The sequence below is a fragment of the Giraffa tippelskirchi genome, chromosome 12 (assembly GCF_054371585.1).
Source record: "Giraffa tippelskirchi isolate mGirTip1 chromosome 12, T2T-mGirTip1v1.2.pri, whole genome shotgun sequence".
NCBI lineage: Eukaryota > Metazoa > Chordata > Mammalia > Artiodactyla > Giraffidae > Giraffa > Giraffa tippelskirchi.
The window spans coordinates 111,161,133-111,188,250 of record NC_137286.1 but is presented as its reverse complement, the minus strand read 5'-3'; positions in this window follow the sequence as shown (position 1 = coordinate 111,188,250).

The window sequence follows — 27,118 nt, the reverse complement described above, 5'->3', positions numbered from 1 at the left end:
CTGAGAAAAGGCACAGAAAAGAAAAAGTAGTAAAAGAATCATTCATAAATACTTTTTTTCCATAGGTTATTTGCCAGAAACTGTACTATGCAATGATAATGTGGAAAAGATACATTTTGTGGTTATTAATTATGTGATGTGGAAAGAAAAACTACTTTAAACAAATAATTTAATCATTATAATAAGTATATGATTTGAGGGATATAAATATAATGCTCTGAAAGCCTATAATCAGAAGACAGGACCTGGTATTTGTGAGAGATAGAAATCAATCCAGGTATCATTCTCTGAATAAGCGATGTTGGAGCTGAGCTGGAAGAACTGAAAAGAATTAACAGTGGCAAGTAGAGTTAATTTCGGAGATTGTTAACACATCTTTATAATCATTATGTTTCCTGAAAAAATCTTTAGCTCTGGATTTTAATGCTTTTATAGTATGTGGAGCATTTGACTCAGCGTTTCCTATTCTCTTTTCATAAGTGAAGCCATAGAATGATCACCTCAGGGAGCCCTATGCAAACACAATCATGGCTGAAATAGAGGGAGGTATGTTGCGTAGCAGGAAGAGTGGAGAAAAGAAAATTTATTCTTCCCTCTGCAGTTTTAATAAAGATTAAGCTAGAAGATTAAAAATTCAGAAGTATCTTTTGTCCATTTAAATTGGACTACAAAGTCAGAGTGTCTTCAAGAGCCCCAAAACAAATGTTTTAAATTAGCAAGAAGGCAGTGATTAAACAAGTAAGGATATGTACTGTCTAGTAAAGGAGATACATATAAATGAAATAAATTGTTATTTTGTTTTATAGTAGAGATATGACCCTTCATGATCTATAAAAATTACATAAAAGCCCTGAAAGATTGATCATTTTCAAATTAACTTATTTATTTGAAACAATGACACTCCATTTCCTCATTAACCAAAAAGAGGGGCTGTAAGAGAACATGAGGACTATAGTTGTCTGCTATGGCTCTTGCATGACTAGTTTCTACATCTGTTTTTTGAAGCTTTTCTTGCCCTTAACCACAGCTTTGGCCACTATACCACTCCTCTCCCCTTCCTAAAGCTGAATTACCCACTCACTACTTGTTAAATGCCAAAAATGATTCTTACCTCTTGGGAGAACCATTTTGATCAACTATCCTTGAAACTAGCTGAACTTAGACTGACGTATTTCTAAAGCTCTATAAATATCATGCCATTTCTTTTCCAAGTTAGAACATTCCGTTGGAGTAATTTTTTGGTACATTTTGAATACCAGCTTATGTTTAATAATGTTGTAGTTGATTTTCTTTCTCAAAATAGTTTTGTTCCGTCTCCATCACTAGACAATGTTATTATAAAATAACATTCATAAATTTAAGAAGTATTATTATTAATTTTACTAACGCATTATCAGCATGAAGACTATTCAAAGCTAATACTATCGTCTTAAAGTAATAACTAAGTTGGCTTTAATTGAATGATTCAGTTCTGTTTTCATTTTCTGCTCATTCCTACATTTATGTGAATTGAAAATAATTTGACAGAAGTCAAATTGCAAGCTAAAATACTTCATGCTATTTTCAACCCTTGTTTTCTTTCCAAATTACACTCTAGTTGGATACAATATCAATATTTTTTAAAATTAAACTGAAATTAAATGTACAAAAATAAATCCCTTCTTTTAATCCAAATAGAGTACAGAAGAAACATTATATACTGAGGAATTGAATGGATGGTGAATAGTATACAAAGCTTACAAGATTTTTGCTGTCAGAGAATTGAGTTGAAAATCAGGAGTGGTTACCTTTGCACTATTTCAAACAATAGCCAAATGTGCAATGGTAAATTCTCCTGCCACTGTTTTCCTACTTTCCCAAAACATAAAAGGAAACATGAAGGAATATCAGCAAGAAGTTAGAATAAATCTAGACTCTCTGTCTCTCCCTTCCCCCACCACACTGATACAGCAATAAATTAAAAAAAAATCCTTTTTTGAGAAATCAGAAACTAATTGAAATGTTTCTGCACCCTGGAATAATTGGGAACCAATTCACCAAGTGAAAGGCAAAGGAAAAAAGGAAAGATATACCCATCCGAATGAGGAGTTCCAAAGAATATCAAGGAGAAACAAGAAAGATTTTTTAAGTGAGCAAGGAAAAGAAATAGAAGAAAGCAATAGAATGAGAAAGACTAGAGAACTCTTAAAGAAAATTAGATATATAAAGGGAACATTTTATGCAAAGATAGACACTATAAAGAACAGAAACAGCATGGACCTGACAGAAGCAGAAGATATTAAAAAGAGATGGCAAGAATACACAGAAGAACTATACAAAATACGTCCTAATGACCTGGACAACCATGATGATGTGGTCACTCACCTACAGTCAGATATCCTGGAGTGTGAAGTCAAGTGGGCCTTGGGAACCATTGCTACAAACAAAGCTAGTGGAGGTGATGGAATTACTACTGAGCTATTTAAAATTCTAAAACAGGATGCTGTTAAAGTGTTGCAATCAATATGCCAGCAAATTCAGAAGACTCAGCAGTGGCCACAGAACTGAAAAAGTCCATTTTCATTCCAATTCCAAAGAAGGGTAATGCCACAGAATGTTCACACTACCACACAATTGCACTCATTTCACATGCAAGCAAAGTAATGCTCAAAATCCTTCAAGCTAGGCTTCAACAGTACGTGAACTGAGAAGTTCCACATGTACAAGCTGTATTTAGAAAAGACAGAGGAGGCAAAGATCAAATTGCCAGCATCTGTTGGATCATAGAAAAAGCAAGGAAATTCAAGAAAAATATCTATTTCTGCCTCATTGACTATGCTAAAGCCTTTGGCTGTGTGGATCACATCAAACCAGAAAACTCTTAAAGTGATAGGAATACCAGACCACCTTACCTACCTTCTGAGAAATGTGTATGCAGGTCAAGAATCAACAGTTTAAACTGGACATGGAACAATGGACTGGCTCAAAATTAGGTAAGGAATAGATTAAGGCTGTATATTGTCACCCTGCTTATATAACTTATATACAGAGTATGCCATGAGAAATGCCAGGCTTGATGAATCACAAGCTGATATCAAGAGTGACAGAAATACCAATAACCTCAGATACGCAGATGACACCACCCAAATGATAGTAAAGAGGAACTAAAGATAAAGAACCTCCTGATGAAGGTGAAAGAGGAGAGTGAAAAAGCTGGCTTAAAACTCAACATTCAAAAAACTAGTATCACAACATCTGGTCCCATCACTTCATTGCAAGTAGACAAGGAAAAAGTGGAAACAGTGGCAAATTTTATTTTCCTGGGATCCAAAGTCACTGAGGATGGTGACTGCAGCCACAAAATTAAAAGATGCATGCTCCTTGGAAGAAAGGCTATGACAAATCTGGACAGCATATTGAAAAGCAGAGACATCACTTTTTCAACAAAGGTATGTAGAGTTAAATGTATGATTTTTCCAGTAGTCGTGTACAGATGTGAGAGTTGAACCTTAAAGAAGGCTGAGTGCTGAAAAATCGATGTTTTGTTATCTGTGGTGCTGGAGAAGACACTTAAGAATCCCTTGGACAGCAAAGAGATCAAACCAGTCAATCCTAAAGGAAATCAACTGTGAATATTCATTGTCAGAACTGATGATGCTGAAGCTGAAGTTCCAACACTTTGGCACCTGATGTAAAGAGCTGACTATTTTTAGAAGACCTTGATGCTGGTAAAGATTGAAGGCACGAAGAGAAAGGGTCAACAGAGGATGAGATGGTTGGATGGCATCATTGACTTAATGGACATGAGTTTGTGCAAACTCTGGTGAAGAACAGGGAGGCCTGGAATGCTGCAGTCCATGGAATCGCAGTGTCTGATGTGACTGAGTGACTGAACAAAAACAAACTCACTAAAACTGATAGGGAGGTATGGGACATCCTCTCTTAGAAACTTGCCCCTGGTTCCCAGCCATCTGATTGGAAAGAGACGGATATATCCCTGCTACACCTGGAGAGACAATAGATTGCTTCACATCCATTGACATAGCTTTCTGATAGGGTTCCCCAGAGGACCATCTTCTGTCTTGCCAGTCTCTGATTTCTTATGGGTCCAGCAAATTCTAAGCACCCAGGGGAGAATATTTGTGGTAATTTTGTTTGTTAGACATCATTGATCCTATCCCCTCTCAGCACAGAGCAAGCAGATTAAAAATATTCCAGCTCTCACCTTCCCCCTAAGGAGGGCAGGCATTGATTTTTGCATCCAATGCCACAACTTTTCCAGCACTGCTTAAATATAGCATCTTTCTTTCCAGTAATTGAGTACTTATGGGTCCACAGTCTGGTTGCCCAGGGGAAGATAGAGATGTTGTGTCTTGAGTTGGTAGATACCACCCTCCCAGTTCAGTGCAGAGTAAGAAGAAAAATCTGCCTGCTACTTCTTGGGGAGGCAAAGAATTGTTAGAGGACCTCAGAAACTCCCATCAGTCTTATTGTATGAGGTCAGTCCTTGAAGACTGGGAGAGCAACCTGTTTTGTTGAATGTATAGACATCAGTGCAGAGAGTGATAAAAATAAAGAATCAGGCAAATATGTTCCAAACAAAGGAATAAGAAATTGACCCAATGATTGTTAATCATTGACCTTAAGTTGTTATCAGCTTAAAACAGACTATTACAAATGTAAGATATTTTATGTAATCCTTAAGGTAACCATAAAAGAAAAGTACTTGTAGCAGTCATACAAAAGAAAGACAGTCAAAGTCTACCAACTTACAAAACCAGGAAAATACAAAAGAAGAAAGAAAGATAGGAAAAGGCAAACAAAGAACCACAAGACTAATAGAAAACAACCAACAAAAGACAATAATAAATATTTTCCTATTAATAATTAAATCTAAGTGGATTACCTTTCCAAATAAAAGACACAGAGTGAAATAATGGATACAAAAAACAAGGTTCCACTATAGGCTTTGTATTAATTCAAGAGTTTCACTTAAGATTTAAGAATACATGTAGGCTATAAGTGAAGGGATGGAAAACGATATTCCATGAAAATAGCAATCAAAAAGGAGCAAGGGTTGCTATATCACATCAAACAAAATAGACTTCATGAAATAGACTTTAAGCACAAAAACTGTCACAAGAGACAAGGGCATTATATAACAATGAAGAGGTCAATTCATCATAAAATTATAACAATTATAAATGTGTATGTATTCAACATCAGAGAAATTAGGTATTTAAAGCAAGCAGAACTTAGGGGAAATAGTGACATAATAATAGAACACTTCAACACTTTCAATAATGGATAGAACTTACATATAGAATATCAATAATTAAACAGATGACTGGAATAACACTGCAGACAAAATGTATGCTCTCTCTCTGTATCTATATGTGTGTGTGTGTGTATGTGTGTGTGTGTACACACACAATATTCTGCCCAAGAGCAGTAGAATACACAGTCTTCTCAAGTGTAAAAGGAACATTTTCTAAGATTGATCACAAGTGTATATCTGCTTAGTCACTCAGTCGTGTCCGACTCTTTGCAACCCCATGGACTGTAGCCCACCAGGCTCCTTTGTCCATGGAATTCTCTAGGCAAGAATACTGGAGTGGGTTACCATTTCCTTCTCCAGGGGATCTTCCTGACCCAGGGATTGAACCCGGGTGTCCCGTATTGTCAGCAGATGCTTTTACCGCCTGAGCCACCACAGATGACTATAACACTGCTGTATGAGACATATGAAAGTCACTAAGGAAGTAAATTCTAAGAGATCTGGCCACCAGGAAAAAACTTTATTTTAAAGCCTTCTCTTTAGTATATCTATGAGATGATGGATGCTAACTAAATTTATTGTGATGATCATTTCACAATATATGTAAGTCAAATCATTAAGCCATACACCTTAAATTTATACAGTGCTATATGTCAGTTATATATCAATATAACCAGGAAAATCTTTCAAAATTATAGCTTTATTTTACATTTTGTGAAAATACTTTGTTTTTAAAAATCGGTTTAAGATTTCTGTAATTAAATCATTTACTCTTTTTTTATTTTTTTAATTTATTTTTTTACTTTACAATATTGTATTGGTTTTGCCATACATTGACATGAGTTTTAGTTTTTTAAGCAACTTCCATACTCTTCTCCATGTTGAATATGCCAATTTATATTCCCGCCAACAGTGTAGGAGGGTTCCCTTTTCTTCACACCTTCTCCAGCACTTTTGTTTGTGGATATTCTGATGATGGCCATCCTGACAGGTGTGAGGTGATATCTCACTATAGTCTTGATTTTCATTTCTCTAATAATTAGAAATGATGAACATCTTTTCATGTACTACTTGGCCATCTGCATATTTTCCTTGGAGAAATATCTATTTAGATCTTATGCCCTAATTAGACATTTAGAGCACTAAATAGATATAAAAATAGAGCTCCTGGCGGAAAGTTATGACCAACCTAGACAGCATATTAAAAAGCAGAAACATTACTTTGCCAACAAAGTTCTGTCTAATCAAGGCTATGGTTTTTCCAGTAGTCATGTATGGATATGAGAGTTGGACTCTAAAGAAAGCTGAGTGTGCTAAAGAATTGGTGCTTTTGAACTGCCATTTTGTAGAAGACTCTTGAGAGTCCCTTCGACTGCAAGGAGATCAAACCAGTCAATCCTAAAGGAAGTCAGTCCTGAATATTCATTGGAAAGACTGATGTTGAAGCTGAAACTCCAATACTTTGGCTATCTGATATGAAGAACTGACTCATTTGAAAAGACCCTGATGGTGGGAAATATTGAAGGCAGGAGGAGAAGGGGATGACAGAGGATAATATGGTTGGATGGCATCACCAACTCAATGAACATGAGTTTGAGCAAGCTCCTGGAGTTGTTGATGGACAGGAAAGCCTGGCGTGCTGTAGTCCTTGGGGTCTAAAAATTTGGATATGACTAAGAGACTATGAACTGATGCTAAAATTTGTAGGCATTCACAGTAAATAGATATACAAAGACTATGAATATATTCGTAGTAGTTCAGTTTATGTTTGCTACCAACGCACATGCCACAAATGTAAGGAAAAATAATTTCAGAAACAGTCAGACTTTGACATTGGAAATAAGGAATTAGGACTCTGTAAATGACTGAAAGATTTAAAGTGAGTAAATTTTAAGTTGGTTGCAAAGGAATAAATAAAAGTCCTTGTTTCCTTGAATGGAGTGAGAGTGGCTTTGTATTTTATACTGCAGTTTTGTTTTTTTTTTTTTTGCAGGTGGTCACCACTGTTACTGGTTTACAGGCCTCATTTATATTGTTCTTAAAAACGTATATTTCAGCCAAAAATTTATAGCAAACATAAAATCCAACTCTTGCAGGAAAGACTTACCTAATCTTCTTTAGCCTAAATAAATAAAATAAATGCTAAGTAAACATATACACACATACATAAAAGGCCCCTACTGTAGCTGTAACAATTAGAAACGTTGAGTTTACTCTGAGGCTAGGAATCAGAAGTCAGAAATGAGAACTCAAGATCTAAAATGTTGATATTTATTTGGGTACACTAATGATCTCACCACTCTATGTAAAAGATAACCAAATTTTGTTTCTAGATCAGGATGAAAATAGTGGCTGATATCTTTAGTACCTTTGGTACAGTGTGATACATGGCCAAATTCTCTTTGAGATGAAGCAGTAAAGGAGCAAACAGCCCAGATGAGAAGAATGTGAATGTACATGCTCAATTGCTCAGTCATGTCTGACTCTTGGCAACCCTATAGACTGCAGCCCTCCAGGCTCCTTTCTTCATGGGATTTTTACAGGCAAGAATACTGGAGTGGGTTGCCATTTGGTCCTCCAGGGGATTTTCCCAACCCACGGAGAGAACCGAAGTCTCCTGTTTCTCCTACATTTCAGGCAGATTCTTTACTACTTGAACCACCGGAAAAGGAAGAAAATAATCATTAGCTAGAATCAATCATGCATGAGACCTTAATATCTAAAATCTAAACCCAAAACAATCTATGAAATGATTAGGAGCTGCAACTCTTCCTTACAGTTAATAATTTCTAAATGCAGTATTTCTAAATTATATTTAATAAAGGAAGTGTTTAAATTTTAAATAGGTCTTATCTTTACCACATCATATTTGTAATTACTATTAGAATTTGGTGTAGAGATGAGAGTGGTCACATAGTCAGTGTAGATTTTTGGAGATTGTACCCATAGCCCAGAAACCAACTCCACAGAGTCAGAGAAAGTAAGGTAGAATTAACAGAAGTTCATGTTGAGAAATCTTCTATTTCATCTTATTAACAATGATTCCAGAGATACATCAGAGTATCAGGGAAAGGGAGTAGAGTTGCCTTATTGACTGCAACATCATTATGGAGACTTTTCTAATGACACAGTTCTTTTAGAAGAAAACATATAGGTCTTTCTGAAATAAATATAGATGGGTCAGATGATTATACTTATAATCGAGTCTTCTCCTTTTTCTACTTGTGTTCAGCTCAGTTTGGTTCAGTGGCTCAGTCGTGTCCGACTCTTTGCGACCCTATGAACCTCAGCACTCCAGGCCTCCCTGTCCATCACCAACTCCTAGTGTCCACCCAAACCCATGTCCATCGAGTCGATTATGCCATCCAGCCATCTCATCCTCTGTCATCCCCTTCTCCTCCTGCCTTCAATCTTTCCCAGCATCAGAGGCATTTCCAATGAGTCAGCTCTCGCATGAGGTGGCCAAAGTATTGGAGTTTCAGTTTCAACATCAGTCCTTCCAATGAACACCCAGTACTGATCTCCTTTAGGATGGACTGGTTGGATCTCCTTGCAGTCCAAGGGACTCTCAAGAGTCTTCTCCAACACCACAGTTCAAAAGCATCAATTCTTCGGTGCTCAGCTTTCTTTATAGTCCAACTCTCACATCCATACGTGACCACTGGAAAACCATAGCCTTGACTAGACAGACCTTTGTTGGCAAAGTAATGTCTCTGCTTTTTAATATGCTGTCTAGGTTGGTCATAACTTTCCTTCCAAGGAGTAAGTGTCTTTTAATTTCATGGGTGCTGTCACCATCTGCAGTGATTTGGGAGCCCATGAAAGTAAAATCAGCCACTGTTTCCACTGTTGCCCCTTCTATCTGTCATGAAGTGATGGGGCCGGATGCCATGATCGTAGTTTTCTGAATGTTGAGCTTTAAGTCAACTTTTTCACTCTCCTCTTTCACTTTCATCAAGAGGCTCTTTAGTTCTTCTTCACTTTCTGCCATAAGGGTGTGTCATCTGCCTATCTGAGGTTATTGATATTTCTCCAGGCAATCTTAATTCCAGCTTGTGCTTCTTCCAGCCCAGTGTTTCTCATGATGTACTCTGCATGTAAGTTAAATAAGCAAGGTGACAACGTACCGCCTTGACGTACTCTTTTTCCTATTTGGAACCAGTCTGTTGTTCCATGTCCAGTTCTAACTGTTGTTTCCTGACCTGCATACAGGTTTCTCAAGAGGCAGGTCAGGTGGTCTGGTATTCCCATCTCTTTCAGAATTTTCCACAGTTTATTGTGATCCACACAGTCAAAGGCTTTGGCATAGTCAATAAAGGAGAAATAGATGTTTTCCTGGAACTTTATTGCTTTTTCGATGATCCATCGGATGTTGACAATTTGATTTCTGGTTCCACTGCCTTTTCTAAAACCAGCTTGAACGTCTGGAATTTCACAGTTCACGTATTGCTGAAGCCTGGCTTGGAGAATTTTAAGCATTACTTTACTAGCGTGTGAGATGAGTGCAATTGTGTGATTTTCATCAATGTTACTTGTGTGATTTTCATTAATTAATTTAATGTCTCTGGTTTCAGCTTCCTCAACCAGTCTCGCCAGAATAATCATCCTAAGAATTTCCTTTCTCTCACTTGAGTAAATCTATAATTCTTCCAAGAATCTTTGTGACAAATAAATTCAAGTGTAAATAATTTGGTACAGATCACAGAACATTGCAAGCTCTTCATGAGTGATATTTATTTTGCTTTAATTTTATCCATAATTAGAATTTACAACAACTATTTTCATATGTCAAATGTGGATATGTAATAAGTTTGACAGTTCTCATAATTTTGCTAATATTCTCTCAGGTCATTAGCTGACTTCTATTACAGTTATTCCCTGAGATGAAAGACATTGCAGTGTGCAACAAAAGGTAAAATTGTACCCTTAATGTTTCCCCAAGGGTGATATCCACTGTCTCCCTCCCCTACGTTTCCCATAGGCAAACATTTCTAGAAGTAGTGACTTTCAAACATCTTGGTCATGAGTCAGAGAAGAAAGTTCATTTTACAGTGTTATCACAATACTGTCTTCCAACACACAATTATACAAACAAAATAAAATATTATTAAAAATATATGCACTCTCAAAATTATTATTCTATTCTATTTCATTTTAAGACATGCTTTCATAAATATGTGCTGCTGAAAGCTTGAAAATTTATTGTCCTAAAGAAAATGAGTTGATAAGTATGGTCCATTAAAACATCCAATTATAAAGTCATTGTATTGAATTTTAGTATTAATAAAAAGAAATTCATATTTTTGGTACTATTTTATTTCTTTAATTTGTTGGGGGTTCATATGGCTTGTGGGATCTTAAATTCCTTACCAGAGATCAAACCCAGTCCCGCCACAGTGGAAACACAAAGTCCTAGCCACTGGACCACCAAGAAATTCCCAATGTACTATCTTCAAAAATTTTACATGTTAATACTGTATGCCACAGCCTCTATCAATCTTGCTACTTTCAAAATAAAAGCTGAAATATTTTCCATTTAATAAAACTTGTTATTGCTGCTGCTGCTGCTGCTAAGTGGCTTCAGTAGTGTTTGACTCCGTTCGACCCCATAGACAGCAGCCCACCAGGCTCCCCCGTCCCTGGGATTCTCCAGGCAAGAACACTGGAGTGGGTTGCCATTTCCTTCTCCAATGCATAAAAGTGAAAAGTGAAAGTGAAATCATTCAGTCATGCCCGACTCTTCATGACCCCATGGACTGCAGCCTACCAGGCTCCTCCATCCATGGGATTTTCCAGACAAGAGTACTGGAGTGGGTTGCCATTGCCTTCTTCTAAAATTTGTTGAATATGAATTATATGTAAAATTAGTAAATAAACTGGTTAAGAATTACATGGTCTTAATTTAAACACTGTTCTTCCCTATTTGACACTGTTTTTAAGGAATTGAGAGCCATATTTTAGTGTAATATTGAACACTTCTTACTTAAGCAATAGCAATTATCCATATTTTCAGTTATTTGTTGAGGGATTATCTATATTGAAATTATGAAATTACTAGTTAGAGAGTAGAACATCAACTGTGATTATCCTTATCTCAGGATAAGGCTGCTTTTCCTAGTCTCATGCTCAATCAAATAGTATACCACCAGGCAGAATATAGCTTCTGACATTTGTTGAAGATTTGCTATATATAAAATATGACTAAAGCTTCAAATAGCAGAATACCTAATGTCTCTTTTTCTTCAAACCACCTAGGAATTCTTATGCATTGTGTCACATTGAAAACTTAAAATAACCAGTCAGTTGTAAAAGATAAATAAATAATAAGGAAGCAGTTATAGAGTATATATTTTATGATTTTTTGAACAGAAGTATCAAAATATCAGTAAAGAATTTTTTAGCATATATTGGAGTATAAGCTTAATGATTTGCTCAAGGTCACAGAGCTGATCTTTGAAATATTTAGGTTTGATATTCAGTACAACTACCACTTTGTCTTAGGTCTAAAATCTTTCTCTTATTAGAGAAACTCTCTACTCTGAACCAGAAAATACAGTTTTAAATGTAGGCTAAAATTGCATCTTTCCCTCAGTCTTATTTTATCAACTCTTTGTTCTATTTTGGAATTGTATGTAGTAGACATAATTTGTGTTTTTCTTCCAACACCTGCTAGACATTGATATTAAGCAGAAGATGCCAAATACATTGTCTATTTCTTTGAAAAATTTTTGCCTCTCATAAAATGTGACCAGATACACTCATATAATTTAGCTTAATGTTGGCTGTTGCTGTTTCCTAGAGGATTTACATAAAGTACAGGCTTGTGGAATTAACCTCAATAATCAAGCTAGATGAAGTTATTTTAATTTTATTAATCTCCATTTAATAACACGAGGAACAATAGAGTTGAATTATTTTTGTATCACTTCAAATAAAGCCCTTGCAATGTTAAATGTTTTAAATGTGAGTTGAAACATTATCAGTCACTGAAAAGCAAAGTTATTGAATAAGACACACCGATTTATGTACACCCCTCACTGTAACATAATATATTTTTGATACATGCATGCTTCATATACATAATATAAATAGCAAACCACTTACCATCATTCTTAATTTAAGATTGCCTATTAATCCATGAGTTTTAACTGTCTCTGAAGACCTAAAAACTTCAATATTTGAGTGTTTCTGCCTTAAATTGTCTACTTCAGTAATTTCATTATGTTAGGTGTCTTCTTATAAGTGTAATTCACATATAAATACTTCAAGTAGGAAGCTATTTTGTCTTCAGTATTTGGAAGATTAAGTAAAGATGGTCAGGGCAATGGAGATTATCTTTAAAAAGCCTAACAGACTTTCTGTTATTTCATAGTATCCTTTTAAAAAATAATCTAAATTTCTAAATTTGCTAAATCAGCACTTGGAAACATAATGCATTCAATCTAGCCGCAGAGAGGAGCTGCAAGAACCAGTCAACTGTATGAACCAAGTAAATCCCTTCTCAAATGCCATGAACAGTTTTTTTTCACCTGTTCTTATAGTAAAGCATACAAGGATATTGTGGTCATCCAGGCAGCAGCAGAGAAATAGCAAAAGAGAAGTGTAAGGGAAGGAAAAGTAATTCATTAAAACAAATTTACTGGAAATCTTGGACACCTGCCAACCAGGATGAAGGCAAAGCAGAGAAACAAATATCAACATAACTTTAGCATTGAAAAACAGAGGCATGAAAAAGGCAATAACCTTTTCCAAAAGGTTATTTGAAGTCCATATTTTTGGAGTAAAGTATAAGCAGTCTCCAAAGGGGGGAAAAAAGACACCTGTGATGCTTTAAAATATTTGAGGATATTATTTAAAACAAGAAATGTATTTTCCCATAGACATTATATAATAACTTATAATCAGATCATCTTACCAAATACAACTGCCTAATGCTTCAATGGCCAGTGGGAAATGAATTCCCATTCCCTTCTTGGGAGATAAAGATCCTGCTTCCTATCACCAAAATGTATTAATATAAGAAACTTTACTGCTGGTGAGGAAGATTTTCTATGAAGGGCTGTCTTCAGGACATGAATCAATTGCCTGTAAGTTGGGAACTGGAATGGAGGTGGATTTTTTGGACTTTGTTCCTGATTATCATGGGGTGATCTTAGGGACTCTTTCTGAAAATCACAAACAATATATTCAGAAGTAGCTTCAAATATATGCCATTTCTGTAATTCTTTTAACAAAGTAGGGCTTAGCTTGTTTTTTTTTTTCTTTCTTCTTCTTCTTTTTTTTGTCAGCCCCAAGGATCAGCTGCCTGCTTTATTTTCCACTACTGCTTTCCTAAATCTACACTGCATTTTTCTTCATTGTTTTTTCAAAGTGTACAACATTCATTCCTTCCTTCTATCTCTGTCAAATACATAAATATTTCTACATATATTCAGAGCTCTTAACAAGAGATAAATAGTAAAAAATCATTCCTCCTAAAGATTCTATCTCATTTAAATTATGAGTTTTAAATAAAACCATTGGAACATAGTATTTCATGAATGATTAGTGTTAGTAACATAAAATGCATCTTCTAAATGTTTTATTTGCTTTATAATTTTTGAAAAACAAAAAGTGGAGAAGAAGGGAAAGATGATAAGGACTTTGGAAAACTTGTTGTTGTTAAGTTGTTCAGTCATGTCAGACTCTTTGTGACCCCATGGACTGCAGTACACAGGGGCCCATCTTTGCATGCAATGTTCCCTTGGTATCTCTAATTTTCTTGAAGACATCTCTAGTTTTTCCCATTCTATTGTTTTCCTCTATTTCTTTGCATTGATCACTGAGGAAGTCTTTCTTATCTCTTCTTGCTATTCTTTGGAACTCTGCATTTAAATGGGAATATCTTTCCTTTTCTCCTATGCTTTCTGCATCTCTTCTTTTCACAGCTATTTGGAAGGCCTCCTCAGACAGCCATTTTGCTTGTTTGCATTTCTTTTTCATGGGGATGGTCTTGATTTCTGTCTCCTGTACAATGTCACGAACCTCCATGCATAGCTCATCAGGCACTCTGTCTATCAGATCTAGTCTCTTAAATCTATTTCTCACTTCCACTATATAGTCATAAGGGATTTAATTTAGGTCATACCTGAATGGTCTAGTGGTTTTCCCCACCTTCTTCAATTTCAGTCTGATTTTGGCAATAAGGAGTTCATGATCAGAGCCACAGTCAGCTCCTGGTCTTGTTTTTGCTGACTGTATAGAGCTTCTCCAATTTTGGCTGCAAAGAATATAATCAATCTGATTTTGGTGTCGACCATCTGGTGATATCCATGTGTAGAGTCTTCTCTTGTGTTGTTGGAAGAGGGTGTTTGCTATGACCAGTGTGTTCTTTTGGTAGAACTCTATTAGCCTTTGCCCTGCTTCATTCTGTACTCCAAGGCCAAATTTGCCTGTTATGCCAGGTGTTTCCTGACTTCCTACTTTTGTATTCCAGTCCCCTATAATGAAAAGGACATCTTTGTGGGGTGTTATTTCTAGAAGGTCTTCTAGGTCTTCATAGAACCATTCAACTTCAGCTTCTTCAGCGTTACTGGTTGGAGCATAGGCTTGGATTACTGTGATATTGAATGATTTGCCTTGGAAACAAACAGAGAGCATTCTGTCATTTTTGAGATTGCATCCAAGTACTGCATTTTGGACTTTTGTTGACTATGATGGCTACTCCATTTCTACTAAGGGATTCCTGCCCACAATAGTAGATATAATGGTCATCTGAGTTAAATTCAGCCATTCCAGTCCATCTTAGTTCACTGATTCCTAGAATGTCGATATTCACTCCTGCCATCTCCTGTTTGACCACTTCCGATTTGCCTTAACTCATGGACCTAACATTCCAGGTTCCTATGCAATATTGCTCTTTACAGCACTGAAGCTTGCTTCTATCACCAGTCCCATCCACAACTGTGTGTTTTTTTTTTTTTTGCTTTGGCTCCATCCCTTCATTCTTTCTGGAGTTATTTCTCCACTGATCTCCAGTAGTTTATTGGGCACCTACCAACCTGGGGAGTTCGTCTTTCAGTGTCCTATCTTTTTGCCTTTTCATACTGTTCATGGGGTTTGCAAGACAAGAATACTGAAGTGGTTCGCCATTCCCTTCTCCAGTGGACCATATTCTGTCAGATCGCTCCACCATGACACGTACGTCTTGGGTGGCTCCACACGGCATGGCTTAGTTTCATTGAGTTAGTCATGACTGTGGTCCATGTGATCAGGTTGGCTAGTTGTCTGTGATTGTGGTTTCAGTCTGTCTGCCTTTTTATGCCCTCTCTTAGTGCCTATCATCTTACTTGGGTTTCTCTTACCTTGGACGTGGGTTATCTCTTCACGGCTGCCCCAGCAAAGTGCAGCTGCACTTTGATATCTTAGCCCTAATGTGATGGCATTAGGAGGTGGGCCTTTGAAAGATAATTAGGTCATAAGGGTGGAATTCTCATCAATGAAACTAGTGCCCTTAGGATAGAAACCCAGGTGGGCTCTCTCCACCACTTTCTGCTATATGAGGCTACAAAAAGACATAGTATACAGTCTGCAACCCGGAACAGGGACCTCAGCAGAACTGACCATGCTGGCACTGTTTTCAGTCTTCTAGCTTCCAGACCTGTGAGAAGTAACTTTCTATTTATAAACCATCCATTTATGCTACTTTATTATAGCTGCTGAAACTGGCTAAAATAGAAATTGATACCCAGAAGTAGGACTTTACTTTAGTAGATACCTAAAAAGGTGGCTTTGGAACTGGATGATGGTAAAGATCAAAACTACTAGGACAGTTTTATGTAACATATTATAGTCACAAGAGTGGTTTCCCATTGCCTTTGTCTCATTCTATTGTTCAGAAGCAAGTTACTGGCCTTTCCCATATACAGGACAAAAGGATTGATAATATAAGAATATAAGCATGCAGGGAGTGGGGTCACAGGAGCACCTAAAAATTTTTCACTGCTATCTTTTTCAAGGTTTGTTGTCAGCATAATGTTGGCCTAATGACATAAGATGGAGCTATTCCTCTGAATAAATTGTAAGCATTTATGTAAAATTGATACTGATTTTCCTTAAATGTTTGGTAGAATTTATTATATCATCTAGGCTTGGATTTTTCTTTGTTGAAAGATTTTTGTACTTATAAATTCATATTCCTTAATGGCTATAGGTCTATTTAGGCTATCACTTTTTTTCTTGAGTGATTGCCTTTTCATACTGTTCATGGGGTTTGCAAGACAAGAATACTGAAGTGGTACTATTGTGTTTCAAGAAATTAGTATATTTCGCAAAATTTACTTAACTTACTGTTGTTTGTGTAGAAATTAGTATATTTCACAAACTTTGCCTAATAGACTATTATAATATTTTATTATTAGAATTTTAATATTTTAAATATATGTAGTAATATACCCTCTTGTCTTTTTGATACTGGTAATTCATATTCTGTCTTTTCCTTTCCTGATTAGTCTGAATAAAAGTTTAAGAATTTTACTCATCTTTTCAAAGAAAATAACTTTTGGATTCATTGATTTTATTGTGAATGTTTTCAATTTTAACACTTTCTATGTTCATCTCTGTCATTTCCTTTCCTAGTATTATTTACATTTGATTAATCTTATCATTATAGTGAAATGATTATTCTTATTCTTGGCAATATTCTTTCTGAAAACTTTTTTAGAATAAGATATTTGGATGACTTCCAGTGTTATTTGGTTATAATTAGTGTTGTATATTTTTGCCATTCTATTACTTTTAATATATTTGTGGTTTTAGAGTCAAAGTGTGACAGTTTCTTTTTGTAATTGGAAAGTTTAGAAAAAATATAATAAACACATTTATTATATTGAGTTTACTTTCAGAAATGTGAAAATATAGCATTAGAACCAATTCTGAAAATGGCAGAAAAATAGCAACTGGATTTGAAAAATTGTAATACATTCTAATAAGAAAGCAGAGGAATAGATAAGAAAGCTGTGGTACATATACACAATGGAATATTACTCAACCATTAAAAAGAATACATTTGAATCAATTCTAATGAGATGGATGAAACTGGAACCTATTATACAGAGTGAAATAAGTCAGGAAGAAAAACACCAATACAGTATACTAATGCACATATATGGAATTTAGAAAGATGGTAACGATGACCCTATATGCAAAACAGCAAAAGAGACACAGACATAAAGAACAGACTTTCGGACTCTGTGGGAGAAGGCGAGGGTGAGCTGATATGAGAGAATAGCATTGAAACATGTATATTATCATACGTGAAACAGATCCCCAGCCCAGATTCAATGCATTAGACAGAGTGCTCAGGGCTGGTGCACTGGGATGACCCTGAGGGATGGGATGGGGAGGCAGGTGGGACAGAGGTTCAGGATGGGGAACACAGGTACACCCATGGCTGATTCATGTCAATGTATGGCAAAACCCACTATAATATTGTAAAGTAATTAGCCTAAAAGTAAAATAAATAAATTAAAAAAAAAAAAAAGCAAAAAAAAAAAGAAAGATGAGAAATTCTTCTTTTTTTTCAATAATAAGGCCAACAAAAGTAAGAACATCTCAAAGGAAAGGGAAAGTTTTGAATGGGAGAAGATAAATAATTTGAGAAACATATATGACATTTTGTTTGGCTATAGAGGTCTATCTCATAGCAAAAAAATGAAAAGTACAGTTTACAGTCTTAAATCTTTATGGGCTATTTTTGAAAAGCAACATCGTGTAGTGTATTTCATGGTTTTGACAGAAAATTATTTCAAGTTTTATTGTATTTTTGATTTAGTAAATCAGATAAGGTAAAGAAAAAAACACTGTCATAGGTAAAGTTTGTTATAATAAAAGAAATCCACATCTAGGAACAAAAATTGTCTGTAAATTGTTTTAATATAAAAATATAACCAAATATTTTACTTCAAAAGATTAAATTTGATTAGAAAAGAGCTTGATATTTTAATATTTCTCTATAACAGTGCAACTTTAAAATGGCATACATAATCTATTAAATCTATATTTCCAGTTTTAATCTTGGTCATAATAGTGTAGGTACCTGTATTAAGAAAATATTAGATTCCTCCTAGAATATATAAAATTCTACTAGATTATACAATAGAGAACTATTGTAACTGCTCTATTCTGTGAGAAACAACATTCCATATCTTAAGAGTAATTTTAATTACCCATTACATTTATTGCCAATTAGTCAAAATGCTTTATTTTTCAGTTTCACATCCATATTGCCATTTACACAAGTAAAATTGAATTTATGATATTTCACTACAGGTGATCTTGAAAAGCAGTTCCTGTCTACTTACTCAATCTTAATAATTTAGCCAGCTTTATTTTTTTCTCTGTAAAATATCTTACATTCAACATATTGAAATATGCTTTGAATCTATGCTAGAACCCAAGAATTTTTTTTTAAACAGACAATAAGCAATCAAAAATTATTGAATTTTGCTAAAGGCTAAACTTTAAAAATTTTATTATTGCATAAAATTAAACAATAATAGGAAGTATAGCAGGCCCAGTGGTATACATTATAACAGTAGTTGAAGAGGGATGTGCAACACATTATAGTTGTTTCCTAGCCTTTAGAATTTGAAATAGATAATGCTTTTGACTGTCTCAACACAGTGGACTCACTATCCCCAGAAAGCACTTTCACTGGCTTGTTAATCTCTAAGTAGTAACCCATGTACCGGTATAATAAAGATCAAGTTGGTTAAAGTGTCTCCAGTGCCAGCTTATTGTGTAAATACTTCTGGCAACAAAGATCAAACCAGAAAATACCCAGAGGTATCTAAGAAATGGCAAACTGAAGATAAAAATTATTCAACTTAGTAGAATTGCTAAATTTACAGCCAATATAGAAATTTTATCAGTTTATCCTGAAAGAAATTGAAAAACGTAGTGCTTCCAATACCATATTATAGAAGATGAAGTGCTTGACTTGGTGTTATAGGTGTAGCTGTCTGGAGACTTACTCCTATAATGCTTACTAAAAGGAAAAAGTAAATGATGAATCTTTCATAGATATGACTGTGATTTCTAAAAGTATCTTGAAAAGAACTCATTGCCCACTGTGTACTTAGTGTTCACAAATATTCTCAGCTACTGGAATATTAACCGCTGAGCAAAGGTGCAAATTTGAGCTTATTGAAACACAGCTGTGTTGTAAATATAGATGTCAATTTTCAGGTTTATTCCACATGGAACAGCAGAGCTTAATAATACAAAGACAATTATTATCAGAAAGTGAATTGTTTAATCTTAGCTTTATGAAATTGTCTAATCACTTTGGAATATACAGTAATTAAGAAATCAGATATTTGATCCATGTATCCAATTAAAATCATATCCTGCTAGTTTATTAATATCAATACATCTTTTTCTGTTGTTTGAATTTAATCAGGCATATAAGCCTATCATTCCCACATAGACGTGCTTCTGCCAAACCTATTTATAATAATGGTTCATCTTTAAGGTTCATAATTTATTTTATTTTTAAAATGTGCTATTTTTACATTAATGTATATGTTAAGAACAGCTATGTGAAATACATCTGGCAGTTCTTATTATCGCCATTTTATAGATAAGAATACAAAGGGCAAGGAAAGATAATTGAGATATTCTTAGGTTCCCAGAGCTACTTATTCATATGTTAAAAACTAATAGTCTTCCTATTATGTTACACTTCTAGTTAAGAATATGTAACTTGTAATGATTAATTATTCACAGAGCATTGTGCTTTCCTATAGAAAAAGGCATATGTTTTTATTAAAGAGATGATTTAAAAATCCTAAAATCATGCATTTTTGTACTGCTTAATGATTACTCAAAGAATTTTGATATAGAATTATAGTCATATTTTCATTTGAATTTAAAAATATTTTCCCAATTAAACAGGCTGCATAGAAACTGTAAATAATCCTCTCCTTTGGATTACATTATATACGCATAATCGTCTGTGAAGTCAATGAGCTCTGCAGAAGTGTGCTTATATACTGAGGTGGATCTGAAACTGCTACAAAACCCAGAGGATTCAACTTTTCTGCAGAAGTTAATAAAAGAGATAGGGGTAACATAAGGGCTTCCCAAGTAGCTGAGATTATTTGCCACCCCCCCTTTTTTTTTCCTGTTTCTGTGAACCATTCCTCTAATTAAGGTGTGAATTTGCTTTCACTAATGTATGCCTGTGGCTCATCTTGGAGGACTGCCCTTGAGCCATTGGCCCACCTCCCCATTACCCACAAAAGTAGAGAGCAGAAATCCCAGGGGTTTCCCTCTCACAGTATGAAAGCATAAACTCTCCCTGCTAAAATCACAATGAAATCAGACTTATCCTGACTTTCACTCTATCCTGGCTTCATCTGCATCTTTGACAAACTTCCCTTGCTCTCTTGCCAGATTCACATAATATGTCACTTTACAAGTCCTTATTTCAGGTTTGGTACCAGCCAAAGACTAGAAAGTTCACAATTACTCCAATATAGGTGTGGACCTAAGGATTTGTCTCTAAATGAGGACACATTCTTTAGGTGGCAATGCCAGAGACACTTTCAACATTTATAGTTTTACTTCTTCTTTGCCCTATGCTTCCAAGATGACTTAATAACCTCTATTTGTTTTGTTTTGAAATTTTTCTTCTGTAAAATTTAGTAGATTTTATTGTTCACAATCTAGTTTTACTGGCATGATAGTCATTCTACACAATTGAAATATACAGATTTACTTTCAACACTTACTTTCAAATCCTTTGGATAAGACACAGAGAAACTTTAAGAACAAAAGTTAATGGCATGGATACAATTTCATGTAAATGAAGGATCCCAATCAATATTTATTTACAGATGTTTAAAAAAAGAAAATAATTACCCCAGTAGGTAGCTATTGATGGTTGTAATACTTTGCTGAATCATTCAAACTTTTAAGGAGTAAAATCCTTTCCCAGAATTTCATAAAATAGATAATTAAGTCTCTTGCAGATTCACTGGGCTGGGGACTCATGTTTATATTTAGACTATAATGGCGATGCTGCTGCTGCTAAGTTGCTTCAGTCGTGTCTGACTCTGTGCGACCCCATAGATGGCAGCCCATCAGGCTCCCCTGTCCCTGAGATTACTTTTTGTTTAATTATAATGACTTTTGTATGTTTGGCCTAGCCATTTTTAATAATTTTAGGTACTATTCTTCACATTTTTATATAAAAATTATTAAAACTCAAGAAAATTCAGATTGTTAAAGTTTAAATGGCAGTGTGTAACCCAGAGGTCTTAAATATATGTATTTGATTTCTAAATTCCATGTTGTTTCAAAGGCACTAAAATTCAAAACAGGTTACTTAAGCAAAAATCAAAGTAATACAGAAGGAACAATTTTGCTCATAATATCTAGATAGTTTTTGAGAGAAAAAAATATAGGAGTTATATCCATTCTAAATATACAGATAATTATACATATGCAGCAAGTATGTATCTTGCTGACAACCTGAAATATGTACTTTATAGCATATTTTAAAATATTTAAACTTAAAATACAAATTCAAGCCTTTAATCTGCAATGTTCAGTGTTGTAAATAGATTAATCTACATTATTACTAAGGGAATTTCAAATTCTCTCTTTTCCAGGATTTCCAGGCCCCAGGGTTATAATTAAGGACAAACTTTAGGAGACCCATCAATATTCATTTGAAAATGACTGTAACACACAAGGAGCCCATTATTTTAGCCTTCAGAATACAAGCAGATAAAGTAGCCATACTGCTCACATACCACACCAGGTAGCCAAGGAGTTGCTGGTGAGATTTGAGAACTAGTGCCCAAGATACAGCTTACTTGACAGCTTACTTGACCCAATCTATTCCATTGGGTCTCTTATGTCCAATAAGACATAGCGAGTTCTTCACTGTTTTCTGAACATGCCAATGATATTAGTTTCCTAGGGCTTCCATTAAAAAAAAAATACCATGAAACAATATCTTAAAACAACAGAAATTAACTTTCTCACAGTGTTGAAGGCCAGACATCTGAAATCAAGTTGTTGCCAGGGTTGATTCCTTTTGAAGTCTCAGATTCTGGTCTATTCTCTTAGTTTCTTGTGATGGCTGCCAATCTTGGGCTTTCCCTAGCTTGCAGATATATCACTCTAATTTCTGACTCATCTCCATATAATATTCTTTCTGTATGTCCCTTCTTCTCTTCTTATAAAGTCATCAGTCATGAGTGTTACATTGCATTTGTATTGGATTAAAGCTCACTTTAATGACCTTGTCTTAATTTGATTACATTTTCAGAAACACTATTTTGAAATACATTCGCATTCACAGAAACCACAGGATAGAACTTTAATGTGTCTTTCTGAGAAACACCATTCAACACATAATAATCTTCAGACTTAATCCTCATTTGATCAAACTTCTTGTGCTCAAAGCACTCCCTCTACATTTCCTCTTCTTCTCAATGGATAATTGCATAAATTTTTGACAAACTCAACATTCTCAAAAAAAAAAAAAGCATGCAAAGAAGGAATAATTAATTTAGACTTGGAAAATGAGGATAAGAAAGGAATTTTGAAAACTCTCAAAAAGAGCATCTGATGGTTCACATAATGAAAAACATATTAGCATAAATAAAATTTTCCTCTTGCCATTTACTAGTAGTGACCACACCTTGAGAGCAGAAATATAGATTATTAGTCATTTTTTCTACATAAATTATAGATTGATGAGCAAGTGAAAGTTGACAAAATGTGATAAACTACTTATAGATGTTAACTATATTAATGGCATCCAGAAAGTAATGTCAACCAAAAATTTTCACTTGAAGAAAAGAAAAATGTTTATGCATTTCCAGAACAGTCCCTAAAAGAAATTTTATAAGATGTGTGAGGCTTTCTGAGATATTTCATCTACATATGTCTATATTAAGTACATCATTCCTTTAACAAATATTTACTGAGAACCAATTATATTCTAAGGACTAGAATGTTCCTTGTGCTCAATCATGTCCAACTCTTTGCAACCCCATGAACTATAACCTGTGAGAATCCTCTGCCCACGGAATACTCTAAGCAGGCAAGAAGCGGAGTGGCTTGTCATTGGGTTATAGAATGAGTTTTTGAAAAGAAAACAATTTCCTTATAGAGCCTGCATTTAGCTGTTAATATTTAATTAAAAATACAAATCATGTGAAATTATGTATAACTAAGGGAAAAAATAGGGTGAAAGCATACAGAATTTTCATGGGCTCAGGAAGTTACAAGTTTAAGGGAAAAGGTGACATTTGAGTCATGATCATAAGTGATGTAAGGGAGTAAGCTTTGTGGCTATCTGGAGGAAGTGTAAAGCATTTTGAAGATGTAATATGCCTGGAATATTTGAGGAACATCAAAGAAACCAACATAACTTGGGCAGAATGGGTCAGAGAATAAAGGAGATAAAATATGAAGTAAAGAGTTTTCTTGGTCATTGTAAGGATTGTGTTTTATACTTTGCAGGAGTTGGAAATCTAACAGAGAATTTTGAGCCCAGAAGTAAAAATGTTCATTTTATAGGATAATAGTTATTCTGGCTACTTTGATGAGAATAATATTTAGAAATAAGAACAGAAATATTGAAATCTTTTAGGAGGTTACTGCAGAGATCTAGATAGATTATGATGATTTAGACAAGGTGTGGCGGTGGAGGTGGAAAGAGAATATTTAGTCTATATATAACTTAATTGAGAGACAAAAGAATTTGTGAAGACATTGGATTTGTGACAAGAGAAAAAGAAAGATGTTAAGGAAAATTTTAAGGTTCTTGGCCTAAGCAACTTAAAGTATATAGTTGACATTATACAGAATTAAATGTTGCTAAAGGGATAGGCTCATGGGGGGAACAAGTGGTATGGTTTCAGACGTGTTAAGTCTGATATGCCAATTTTACTTCCAAGTGAATGTGTCAAGCAGTTGAAAGTAAATGTGTATTTTAACAAAAGATCTGGTCTATAGATAAAAATATGCTGGTTGCCAGTGTCTACAAATAATTAAAACCTTGATGCTAACAGAGGTAGGCATTAAAGGAATTGCATGTTGAAAGAAAGGAGAAGTGTTTTAAGACCGTGTTCTTGCCTGGAGAATACCAGGGACAGGGAGCTTGGTGGGCTGCCGTCTGTGGGGTCGCACAGAGTCAGACACGACTGAAGCAACTTAGCAGCAGCAGCAGCAATTGTAAAAGACAGACTCTTAGAAAAGTGAGGAGAAGTCTGCAAAGGATACTGAAAATGAGCATTTAAAGTGGAAGAACAGAGATCATAATGGTATTGATCTGGAAGCTGAGTGAAGAAAGACCTTGAAACTGGATAAAAAGTGTGATCAAATGTATTAAATGTTGGTTATGAATAGTGAAAGATGAGATTTAAGAAGTGACTATTAGATTAAGCAAACAACTTCAATTTCAATAGTGATTTCTATGGATTGATACAATTAGAATGAGAGGAGTGGAATTTGAGATCATAAATATAGGTAACAGTTTCAAAGAGTTTTGTTGCAAAAGATATGAGATAAATGAGTGTATGAAATAAATAAAATGGATAGCAGTAAAAAGAGTCTTTACTTTACCTTCTTTGCAATCTTACAATTTAACTTACTGCAAGTTCATAAATACTAGTAGAAGACTTACCAATATTGAGTCACAGATGAAAGATAATGTATTACTCATAAGAATAGAAGCAGTTGTAGTTTCAGCCTTTTCAACAGATCTGGCCTTTGAGTCCCAAAAGAAAAGAAATGTCTGAGTTTAAGGGACCTGAGTCATATATTGTTATTTAGTCACTAAGTCGTGTCCAATTCTTTACAAACCCATGGACTGAAAAGCTCCAGACTTCCCTTTCCTTCAGTATCTCCTGGAGTTTGCTCAAACTCATGTCCATTGACTTGATGATGTTATCTAACCATCTCATCCTCTGCCACCCCCTTCTCTTTTTGCCTTCAATCCTTCCCATCACCAGGGCCTCTTCCAGTGAGTCTGCTCTTCACATTAAGTGGCCAAAGTATTGGAGCTTCAGCATCAGTCCTTCTAATGAATATTCAGGATAGGTTTCCTTTAGGATTGACTGGTTTTACCTCCTTGCTGTCCAAAGGGTTCTGAAGAGTCTTCTCCAGCACCACAATTCAAAAGCATCATTCTTCAGTGCTCAGCCTTCTTTAGGGTCCAATTCTCACATTGGTACATGACTTCTGGAAAAACCATAGCATTGACTATATGGACCTTTGACAGCAAAATGATGTCTCTGCTTTCAAATATGCAGTCTAGGCTGGCAAACAAAGTTGGTAAAAATTATCTTTCTTTTTAATTGAAGTATAATTGATTTACAATATCATACTACTTTTGGGTGTACAAAATAGTGATTTGATATTTTCATAGCTTATACTACATATAAGTTATAAAATATTGGCTATATTTATGTTATATGTAATTACATACCTGTTACTTATTTATTATATATCTAGCAATTTGTGTCTGTTAATTTCTTTTACATATTATGCTCAACCCCTAACCCCTCTGTCCTCTAGTAATGATTAGTTTGTTTCCTCTGTCTGTCTCTTTCTGTTATATTACTTCATTTGTTTTGTTTTTTAGATTCCACACATAAATGAGACTATACAGTATTTCTATTTCTCTGTTTTTTTCACCAAGCATAATACCCTCCAGATTCATCCATGTTATCACAAATGGCAAGATTTCATCATTTTTGATGACTGATTAATATTCCATTTTATATACATATCACTTCTTCTTTATCCATTTGTCAGTTGATGGACACTTAAGTTGCTTCCACACTTAGGTTGCTGGAAATAATGTAGATCTGAAGACTGGTGTGTATATTTATTTTCAAATTAACACTTCCATTTTCTTCAGATATATACTCAGGAGTGTAACTTCTAGATCATATACTAATTCTATTTTTAATTTTTTGAGGAATCTTCATACTGTTTTCCATAGTAGCTATACCAACTTACATTCCCATACACAGTATACTAAGATATCTTTTCTCCACATCTTTGCCAAAATTTGTTATTTCTTTTCTTTGTGACAGTCACCATTTTGACAGGTGTGAGATGATGTCTTTGTGGTTTTGATTTGCATATCTCATGATTGATGATGTTGAGCAGCTTTAATGTGCCTGTTGGCCCTCTGTATGTCTTCTTTGAAGAAATCCCTAGTCAGGTCTTCCGTCCATTTCTTAATTGGGAGTTTTCTTTTTTGACGTCGAATTTTATGAGATCTTTATGCGTTTTTTTAAAATTTTAAATCCTTACTGGATATACGCTTTACAAATATCTTATCCCATTCAATAGGTTACCTTTTCATTTTTCTGATGATTTCCTTTGCTATACATTATATTTTAAGTTTAATTTCATCTTGTTTAATTTAAAACAAAAATTATTTTGCTTCTCTTGCCTGAGAAGGCAGGTGCAAACAATATTGCTAAGACCTAAATCTAAGAGTGTGATGCCTATGTTTTCTTTGTGGAGGTTGTTTCAGGTCTTACATTTAGACTTTTAATCCATCTTGGGTTTTATTATTATTATTATTATTATTATTATAGTGTGAGTAAATAGTCCAGTTTGATTATTTTGCACATAGCTGTTTAGTTTTCCCCAAATCACTTGTTAAGTAGCATATTGTTCTCATTTTATATTTCTCTTATCCATTGTTATAGATTAATTGACCATGTATATATGGGTTTATTTCTGGAACCTGTATTTTTTTCAATTGATTTACATGTTTGGTTTTGTGTTAGTACCACACTGTTTTGAGTGCTGTAGCTTTGCATTATAGATTGAAATCAG